The following is an 11,310-nucleotide window of genomic DNA, read 5'->3' as shown; positions in this document are numbered from 1 at the left end:
TATTTCCATTTAATCTGTGAAGTCATGTCACTTGAAGTTCATAAATTCATTTAATAAATTCAGTCATTTTTTTTCTTTTCAGTGTCTTGAAAGGCTATTACATTTAAATATCATATTTATATATCACACACAAATATATATATATATATATATATATATATATATATATATAACACTTTAAAACATCAACTGTACCACAAAAACAATTTATGGGACTGTAAAGTTCCCACAAAAAGCTATTGTCAAATGAAAAATAATGTATTGTAATTAAGAATAAGTTGACATGAAATACCTTTAATTTGGAGAGTAGTCATTACTTAAATATAATAAAACTATAATAAACAAATTATAGTAAAAAAAAGTGTGATATCCACTTTTGGTCATACCCCACAGTGTACTCCCCTCAATGTAAAATTCTTACTATAGGAACTTGAGGTCAAAGGGGTCCTGCTCTGATGTCACTGGGTTTTCTGAGGTTGAAATCAGCCTGAAATCAGTGGTTCAGCCCTGCTTGAGAATGTCCGCAGGAAAAAAGAAACCTAGATTACTGTAATTGCTTTTTGTTCAAAAACCAAAGTATAAAAAAAGTTGCGCACAACCCACAAAGCAAAGCTTTCTCTCAAAATCCCTTAAGGCTGTATATACTACAGCACTAAATAACTTTACTAAAATGAAACGCTATATGGTAGCATTCAACTTCCGTCCTAATATTACTCCAATGTTCACTAATACAGGTGCGTTATGATCTAGAAGTTTTTCCAATGTATCGTATTTTTCGGACTATAAGTCGCACCTCAGTATAAGTCGCATCAGTCCAAAAACACGTCATGATGAGGAAAAAAACGTATAAGTCGCTCTGGACTTACCAAGAACCAAGAACCAAGAGAAAACATTACAGTCTACAGCCACAAGAGGGCGCTTTATATTTTCAGTAGTAGACTACAGGAGCAGTGAGTAGCATAGAGCGCCCTCTGGCGGCTGTAGACGGTAATGATTTCTCTTGGTTCATGTCAAATTAATTTTGATAAATAAGTCACACCTGATTATAAGTCGCAGGACCAGCCAAACTATGAAAAAAAAAGTGTGACTTATAGTTCAGAAAATACGGTAAGCAAGACCACACGGACAACGAATAAGGTAAATCACATGTGTAGATCAGTATGTTACGACCAGTGTGTGTGGTTGGCTAAAAGATTTACATTTATATGTAAAAGTACACTGGTCACAATTGCCGCATCTATAATTACCAGGAGGAGGAGTAAGAGTGACAGGTTTAACTACACTAGACGGGAACTCCGATCTCACAAGCATGTCAGACAGTATTTTTTTTTTTTTGCCATTTAATCTTCCTTTAGTATGGATGAGTGAAGCTCATGATGCTACTCTTGCTGCCTCACCGCAGGGGGGAACAAATTGAACTAAAGCTCATTAAGGAAAGTATCATGACGACGGTGATCTAACCTTCAGCCATCTCTCAAAGGATCTTCAGAAGAGGCCGGCAGCTGCAGTTGTCTCTGTCCCTGTGCTGATCGAGTGTGCATACTCAGCCATACTGAATAATGCACGGCACCTTCCTGGGCTGAAGGAGGTCTGCTGTGTGCAGAAGAAAGAAGAATAGTGATTGCTAATTGACGTTGGTTCCTCATGCTATGATAATGAATTATCCAGGAGGCAAAATGCTTGACGTCCTGTGAGGTGAGTGCTGGTATCTTTAACAGACAAATGATGGGTGTTTTTAAGTGACATCGGAATTATTTGCCCATTATGTTTCTGGTTCTCGATTAGAAGAGATGTCAGGAAAGAGAGATTTAAAATTTATTTAGGGAAATCCTCCATGTTCAACTCATTTTTCTACACCTTTTGATGTTTAAATGTATATTCATTCTTCTGTAGAACATTGAACAGTCACCACAAAGGTTTTACAAAAAATATAACAGATTTACTTAGAAAAGGAAGGTCAGAAATTAAATATGTCTGGTCAAAATCACTTCTCACATCACAAATGCATTTAAATTTACATTAAACACACTAGAGCCCAAGAAAATAAAATAGCCGGCAAAAACCCTAGCTTAATGTAAAATAGAGCTGTAATCGGGCCTTAAAAGTTAGGCCCGACAGGTTTCGGCCCGAGCCCGACAAGTACATTTTGATTGACAGCTTTTTTAAAGCCCGAACCCGTTTACAACGTTTATTCAAATGTGCGCACGCACACAGCTCTTTTGCCTTTTTTCAACAATGAGTAGGCTAATTTATTCATGTTTTAACATAATTTACTCATAACTAACGTAGACTAGACCACTTGGAAGTTGGAATAAAGAAATAAAATAAGTCCTCTGTAACATCTCAGCATTCTAGACATAGGCTCATTTAACCTATAAATCGACCAACGCACCAATAAAAACGAGTCATTTAAAAAAAATTAAATTAAGATAAATTTTAAATTAAGATGGGTATTTGGCAATAACGAAATTAAGATAAAGGCTCCGCTGGATTTGCTTTATTTAATAAAAGAATAATGCCAACATTAGCGTAAATACTCTGTCAACATTATGCATTTAAGACTCAATTAATATATAGTTATCATTTGAAAAAACCTTACTCACAGAGATTAGGCTAGGTCTACATGTTTTTGTGGAGGAAAATGATTGAATCTACTGTAGATGTCTTCAGTGCTTTCCTGCGCTCACTGATGGTGCGTCATTATTCACTCATTATTCTCATTATAAGCATGGTTAAAACTTTTCCACACCTCAGAGTTTGCTTTAGTTGCTGATGCAAGCAAAACGTAATCACCAGAGGCAAGCCTCCGTTACACCTACTCAGCATTCATTTTCGCATCTTTCTCGCGCTAATCGAAACACATCACATGACCGCTCGTTTACCTCGCAAACCGGAGCGCAAGCCCGAGCCCGGCCCGAGCCCGCGTAAGATGATAGAAATTAAGCCCGAACCCGTCGGGTCCCGACGGGTCGCATCGGGTTCGGGCAAAAATCTTCAGCTCTAATGTAAAATACCCTTCCTTTTGTTTAATGATGCAGGCCTGAATGTAGCTTGGGTATGTTGTAGCCTTAAACCCAATGTTGCACCATGCAAGCCAAACAAACATACAAGTGGTACCTTTCCTCAGTGTGAATGTAACCCCACGTGCACAGAATCAAAGGCGTCAGCAGCAGAAGACTGGACAAGAGGATTCGTGATGAAAAGACGACGATTAAAGAGAGAAGATTCACATGGTTGACGATCTCAGCAAAGTCCACCACTCGATAACGTTATCCGCCTCCGGGAAGGTCGTTGATCACTAATGTCTTGTTTAAAAGTTCGTGTTGAACATTTTCAGGTGCATTACATGCATTACAGTTTGTCCGGAGGAAAAAGTCTCTCAAGTCTCTCACTTCCTTCTTACCCATCACCCATGTGATTGGCTCATAAACAAAACTTTCAGAAAAAAAAAAATAAATTCACAAAACATTTGTGAAACTCTTATTATGTTAACAGGCATATTTTAAGCATTTTCACATATATTATTACCCAACATATATTTAACATTTTAAATGCTGTATACAGTAAATGAACATTACACTAGGCATTTCTCTCATTGAGCAAAATCTAAATTTCTTTGCCAGTCAACTTTTTTAACCTTAAACTATTTATTAAACGGTGAAATTATTTATTCAAACTAGTACATCTTATACTAAAGAACACATTTCAACTGGGTTACACCATAATGTAAAATGTGGGGGAAAAGTAATAATAAAGCACAAGGTGTTTCCAAACTTTTAACTGGTAGAAACTTGTCCAAAAGGTGGTCATTAATGGAACAATGCATAATGAGAGTGAATTTTGTAAATGTAACTTTATCTTTGGTTTATATAGGAGCCACTGCCATACTTGGAACAAAACTGGCCACTGCCATGCAAGCAGTTCCTCTTCTGCATCACATACATCATGATCTGGCCAGATTTGAATCCAACAGAGGACAGACGGAAGGGAAATACCTTTTCAACTCTGCTGCTGATTTCTATCCTTTTTAATAGGAAAACTAGGACTACCAGTTCCTGTAAAACACGTTGGTACATGGTAAGATATCCTTTAGCAATTATAACATATTTTTATTTCATTTACTGGATCTAATTAAACCTTTCTAATTTCAGATTATGTGGTTATAGCACTACAATACTGTACATTCCTCTACACAATGCTAATAAAATTCTAACCATGTAATCAGATCAATTGATCAGTTTTAAACCATAGGTAAAAATTGATAGCCTGAGATAAGTCAATCAGGTAAGTCGCTTTGGATAAAAGCATCTGCTAAATGCATAAATTTAATTTAATTTAATTTAAACCACTGATCTAATGTGCATAAAGTATATTCTCACCTGGTATACTGTAGAAATGCTAAATGATGATCATTTTGTTTTATTCCCATTCAAAAAACTGTATTTTGCCAGATGAATAACAGGTTGTTAATAATGTGTCTTCAATATGAGCAATCAGTCTAGAAAGTGAACGTCGAGCACATATTTTATCCTGTGCATTATTACCCATAATAGGTGCAGATGTAGAAACAGAAACAGACCAACAAACCAGAAACAGCTGTATACCAGCATGCTTAAATCACTGCAGGAGCCAATGTGTTGCACACAAAGACAAGCCATTTATGTCTGTTATTGTAAACTGATGCTGCCCACGGCTTGGTTTCATACTTGTTGGCTTTTTAATTCACTTTCTTATTTTCTATGTGCTGTTATCTGAATGTACTGTTCAAAATTACTGTCCTTAAAACCCTATTTAGATAAACCTTGTCTCAGAAAACCAGAAACATAATTTTTGCCACTTCATGTGGAATACATTTTTTCTGTTAGGTTAACCTCCAAACCAAATTAGAATTTTTTTTTTTTTTCTAAAATGTTTATATTCCGGGTTAGATTGCCGGCAAGAGCCATTTTAGGATATTTTCAGATTTGGTCTTAATGACTTAGGAGTCCTCTTCACGATTTCTTATTTTTTACAGATTTAGGAGCAAATTTTAACACTGAAATGCTTTGTGAAATACTCTTAGAGCAAAGATTTAGGAGTCCTAAATTTAGGACTGACACGCCCAATATTTTTAAGATTTTCTCCTAAATCAACAAGTTAGGAGCAACTTTTAGCCTTAAGATGTTTTGTGAATACGGGCCCTGAACTACAGCATTCTTAAGAGCCGTTTCCCCAGTAAAGTTAGGTGTGAAAGCCCCCTGCCTTCAGACATACACTTTTGTGCTGTTTCCGGGTAATTCTTTCACTGTTAAAACATACGGAATCTTTCATTGTAAAAACACATACTGGTTGCTTTAAGAAAGCTCCTTGTGAAGGCAACAGAAAATGCTGGATTTTGAAATGGTGCTAAAATTTATATAGCTGCAACTTACTTTGAGTGTAGAAATTTGTCAAGTATAGTCACCTTTATTCACATAGCACCCAAGAGCATCATGTACTGTGTATAAAAGTAACAGTCCTGGTACTGAGCCCTGCAGTACTCCATACACTTAAATTATACGACACAATTTGAATTTACTTCTACAAATTGATAAGATTTAAGACATGAAGAAATGAAGAAATGGACAAGGATATAATTGGATTGGGATTAACTAAAATTGAATTATTGGGTCTCAACACCAAATGTTAAATCTGACGGAAATCCAATATAGCTCACCATCCAAATAACACCATTCCTGTAGTAAAGCATGGAGGTGGTAATATCCAGTTATGGTGTGTTTCTCTGCAGCAGGGACTAAAGCACTTGTCAGACTAGAAGTAAACATACTCTGCTGCCCTCTGCCATAAAGTTTTCAGTGGGAAGAAGGTTTACATCCAACATGACAATGACCAAAAGAACACATAAAACTGAGCACACATTGAATGTAGGAGAAAAACACCATTGCAAATCTATGGAATGACTTGATGACTGCAGTCCACAAACGGTCACCATCAAATTTAACTGAATTTGAGCAGTTCTGCAGAAGAATGGGAAAATATTGCAAAGACTAGTTTTAATCAAGACTAAAAACTGTAATTAAAGGAAAAGTTGGTTCAATAAAATACTGGCACAAGTGGGCGATTTTTGTTTTTCTGACAAGTTCTTTCACATTGATATTATAATTTGCACGGAGTAAATTCAGCTAGATAAAACAAAAACTGTATCCTTCTACATTTCAGGCTGCAAAGCAACAAAATGTGTTCATTTTAAAGAGGGGTGATACTTTTCTAAACCCACTGTACCACCTTTAACCATAATAAACTAATGTCCTCATGGTAAGCAAAAAACTTTCTCTGTATGGGGGAAGAAAATGTGGGATGTAGCAGCCAATCAGTTAGGTTTGGCATCTTGCTATTGTGGGTGAGCTTTTGTAATCTGTTGAGTGAAGCTTAATAAAATGCGTGATTGGAGAGGGGTGCTAAAGCCGGGCCTGTTGTTGATGATTTTGTATATCCCTCTAAAGCCACTCAAGCAGGGATGAGGGTGGCCTCACTTTCAATATTTATGAAATTGGCTCTGTGTGAAATTGGTTTTTGCCTAATGGATCCTTGCATGACTGCACTCCTTAAAAGACACTGGAGTCACAAGAAAGAAGAGATGAAGTAAGCAACAGAATTGAAGAGAACGATAATATAAGTTAAGAAACGGCGAAACCCTTGAACCCAGGCCTACTATAAATATTAATATATTACAAGAGAGATCAACTAATAGGTTTGCGCACAATTCAAGGAATTGTTCAATGAAAATACTGACACTTAACATGAACCCGCAGTTATCTCTCGCAGGTTTCCTATTTGCAGATTTGTGAGCTCTCAGAATTTCGCCATTACTTTATGTATGCGCCATTTTGCTTCTGATGAAGTCACCCAGAAAACCGAATGCAATTTACACTGGTTGCAAAAGGAAGCCATTTCACTGCACAGAGGGAAGCATAGGCTTTCCAGAGAGCTCTTTGCACTGGTTTTATCGTCTGGGACCCAACCAGCCAGCTAATGAGGATGACTGTGAGCTTGCTCACTGTAACGGTGATCTGGGTGCTGGGGAAACTAAAATGTGAAGCTGCCCGGACAGAATGGCATGCACTATAATACCGTGGTACATTAAGCATTAATTGGAAGGACCTTCTGATTATGAAGTCAACCCATTTGGCTGGAGTGCCACATCTCCCCTCTTTCACAGATGGTTAGCTTAGATTAAGTAGGGGAAAATCAAATGTATGGGCCCTATCTCGTTGGGGCAGTGCTGGAGCATCTTACTCAGCGGCCTTGGTAATTTACGAGGAGGATGGGGCTCCATGGATCCCTCTGTTTCTCCATATGTCTACCAGTGACATTTACCAGACTATCTGGATTAATTAGTTTTCATGGTCCATACGCTTGGGGCATGTTTGGAAGAATTCCCATGGCCGGTTTAAGCTTCCAATTGTACCAAAGCATTGACCTGTCTCTTAAGACTTTTAAAGCCATTTATATATGAAGTGTGAACCCAAGAGGTCTACAGAGGACATCTAACCATTACCATTCATCTCATTGGTAGTCTGCAGGAAGAATGTGATTTGAATTTTTTTTTCTTCTATTTACTAAGTTCGGACCCCACTAGATTTAATTGTGTAAACAAAGTTTAGGGTCGGTAAGTCCAAGAACTTGCTTATACTTACTAAGGCTGCATTTATTTAATAAGAAATACAGTAATATTGTTACAAATTCAAATAACTCTTTTCTATTTTAATATATTTTTAAATATAATGTATTCCTGTAATTGCAAAGCTGCATTCAACAGACATTATTGGAGTTTCCAGCCTCACATGATCCTTCAGAAAACATTCTAAAATGCTGAGATCCATGATTGTTTTAAAGTGGTGGTTCAAGTTTTTTTTTTTTTTTCTAGGCTTGATTTTGTTCATGGGGTGCAGTCTAACATGTGTTAATGCTTAGTTAAAAAAAAAAAAAAAAAAAAAATATAGGTATGTGCTCCGGTTGTATTGTAAACAATGGCGTACTTATCAGTTTGAGCCTGATTTGGCTGATTTGTTGATGTCTCATACTTTTAGATATGCTGTTATTTGTAAATGCTACTGCTTATGTTAGCTTTTATATACGGTTTTATCCTGATAAAAGCTTTAATACAGTAAGGCAACTGCACATGCGTCCATGTTTAACGAATGAGAGGGAGATGCAGAGAGTGTGCAGACCACGGCGACGTAAGGAACAGTATTAAGAACCGCTGCTTTAGAACATTGATTTTGAAACTTGTTAATACATTAAAATCATTAGAAAGCAGAATATTTTTTGTATCTCCATTTGCATGGAACTTTTAGCTTCTTAACTTTGCAGATATCGTTTATGCTCAAAGAGGTTTTTGTTAGATTGTCCTGTTTTTAGTTATGTTCTTACAATTAGTTTCACCAATGACAAATTGCTGAACATTCAGCAGTTCACATTACCCAATATTTCACCTCTTTCGCTGCTGTTCGATAAGCGCCACCTGCTGTCATAGAGTGAATCTGCATTTTCATTCAGATGGTCTGCTGTTTTTGTTTCGTGCATTTGTTTTGGTCAGATGTTTTATGTAGCATAATTTGACAAAGTTAAAGTCAGTTTTTGATTCAGATTTTGAAATAATACATTCTAGTTTACATCTGAAACTGCTCATGTATGCAGCATGTTTGTTTGGATCATGATTAAAATGCAGTGGTTGTCTCTAATTTTAAATGGCAACAGATACAGACTGTTATAGACCAAATAAATGTCTTGTTTATTTTTATTGTCTCTCGCTTAAATTAAAGAATTAAATATTTAAAAAATCTGTTATCAGAATCAGCTTACTTGCTTCTAAAACATTAGCAATTAGAATAAAGATGAACAATAAATGCCGGGCCAAGTGTATGGCAAAGAATTAAGGAACAGGTTCAATTGTTTAAGCTTTTAATCATCAGGATGTTGCCAGCCCTTCCGCTAAATTGGCAGTTGTAATGCGCCTTTGGGGTGGTCCTAAATTTTTGTTGGTGATCCTAACATCTTGAGGTTTCGAGCACCAGTTCTACCAAGTAATAAAGTTCATTTATTTATCTAAAGTGCTTACCCTACAGTTGTCTGTCTGGTGATGAAAAACAGTATTGCAGTATGTGATCTGCAAAAGAATAAGAGACTCAGTGGCCCACAATGTCTGCTCTGTGTCTGTGCCCTGTGTTAAATGGGAAGGACCGCAGGAGGAAGATCTTCATTATACAACAGCTTAAAAGGAGTGAAATGCCTCAAGAGAAGGAGAGAAGGGAATAAGGGAGGGTAACTGACAGACTCATCCTTCTCTGTCTCTCTCCATCCATCCCGTGTGTTCATGACAGCTGTCAGCCAAGCAGAATGCCTAATGCCAGTCAGGTAATTCATATTCCCAGCCTGGAACCAGAGAAAGGCATGGGGTGGGAAGACAGGATGCTGGACGGGGAAATGTAGAGGAAGAAAAAGGCAATAGAAAACATTAAAACATTAGTCACACTCTCTCTCTGAAATTTGAATCTAAAAAAAAAAAAAAAGATTCTATATAAGATCAAGGTGCATAACAACACTTTTCCCCAGATATTCTAACCTTCGTATGAGAAGTGCAGGAAACCAGGATCACCAACACTAAAGGTCTACAAGCAAGAGTGTACCAAGCCAGCATAACTCAGTTGGACAGTCTGATTTGTCATTAGAGGTTCAGGACAATCCATAAACAGGAAGCAGACAAAAAACTCCCCATGTGAGATCAAGGGAGAGAGAGCGGGCCTGCTTTGCCTTGCTTGACCAATAATTGATACAATTGTACGTAATTCTCCATAATGGGAAGGCAGACTCAAGGCTGTTAGCAGTAATGAGAACACGGAACGTGCTTTAGGGCCACACTCTCTGATGTCTCTTTTTTTCAATGGAAAAGCTCCACTTTAAAACAAGCCTGAGAAATGGCTCTTACAGACACAAGTGCAGAATGTACCTGGCTTATGTCTGTTACCCTGTCAGCACCCAATCGGAAAAGCAATACTGGTGAACATTTGAATGAAGCATTGAAAAGCTGCCCTGTTTGTGTTTTGAATAAGGCTTTGTGAATGAAAAGCGCTCTCTTCCACCCTCAATACCCATAGCTGAAGTGCCCTGAGCAAGGCACTGAACACCCAGTTGCTCCCCGGGCAGCTGGATATATTGCTCTGGGAATCTGTTCACGGTGTGTTCACTGCTCACTGCTGCGTGTGTGCACTAGGATGGGTTAAATTGCAGAGCACCAATTCGGAGTATGGGTTACTATACATGGCAAATGTCACTACTTTCACTTTCACTAATTATGTCTCTATTTGTTTCTCCATTTCTGCTGGGATTTGCATCCCATGGTAACTAGGATTTACACAAGCTTCACACCTGTGAAGACATGATGCCAACCCCTCAGACGATCTCAGATGATGCCAACCCTGAAACAACACAGAACAACCAAATTTTTTTTTCAAAGTTTGATTGTATCATAATAATTACAGTTAACAGTGTTCGCTCTCTGTTTGATTATGTCTTTGATTGATTTTTCCATACATTTCTGCCATATGTACATAAAGGGTGAGTCACCAATGATTAGCATACTACTAAATAATCTAGAAACTTAATTTAATGTAAAGTTGCTTTGCAATGATTGTATCGTAAAAAAAATATATAAAAATAAAACTGAATTGAATATTTTTGATTTACTAAACAGAGCCAGCTTGTATACTGTAATTTGTTCTTGATTCGATTTATAAAATGGTAAGCTATTATCCCACAAAAGCATTTTGTTCATCATTGATAAGCCTCTCCTCTTCTGACATTAATTAAAAATGGTTCTCTTTTACGGTGCAAAAATCCATAAGTTGTGAGTGGTCCCTGACTTGGTATATTGTGAATATTATTTGATAAATTAACAGCAGGGCTCTAAACTATGCAGTTAAGTGAGTAAAGTCCATCAGGAAGCAATGACATCTGCATTTAGAAATTTTCTTTAGCCAGCCACCGAAAATATGCATAGAGTTAGTGATCGATCTTGAGAAGATTGCAATACATTATTATAGATTTACCCAGCCCTGATTGTGATCATCTCACTTTGTCTTCCAGATCTGCACCATTTTCATAGAGCGACAGGCTGGCATAGGCGGTGCTGCCTGCCGTCCTCTGCCTGGCACATGTTCCTGGCACTGGGATGTGCAGTGAAAACCCCCTCCTGTCCTTCACATGTCACTAGCATGTTGCCAGTGCCGTACTTCCACACCCCTGCTGGGCACAGATAGTGTGATCACATCA

Source organism: Carassius auratus, chromosome 34 (assembly GCF_003368295.1).
Source record: "Carassius auratus strain Wakin chromosome 34, ASM336829v1, whole genome shotgun sequence".
Lineage (NCBI taxonomy): Eukaryota > Metazoa > Chordata > Actinopteri > Cypriniformes > Cyprinidae > Carassius > Carassius auratus.
This window is presented reverse-complemented; position numbering follows the sequence as displayed.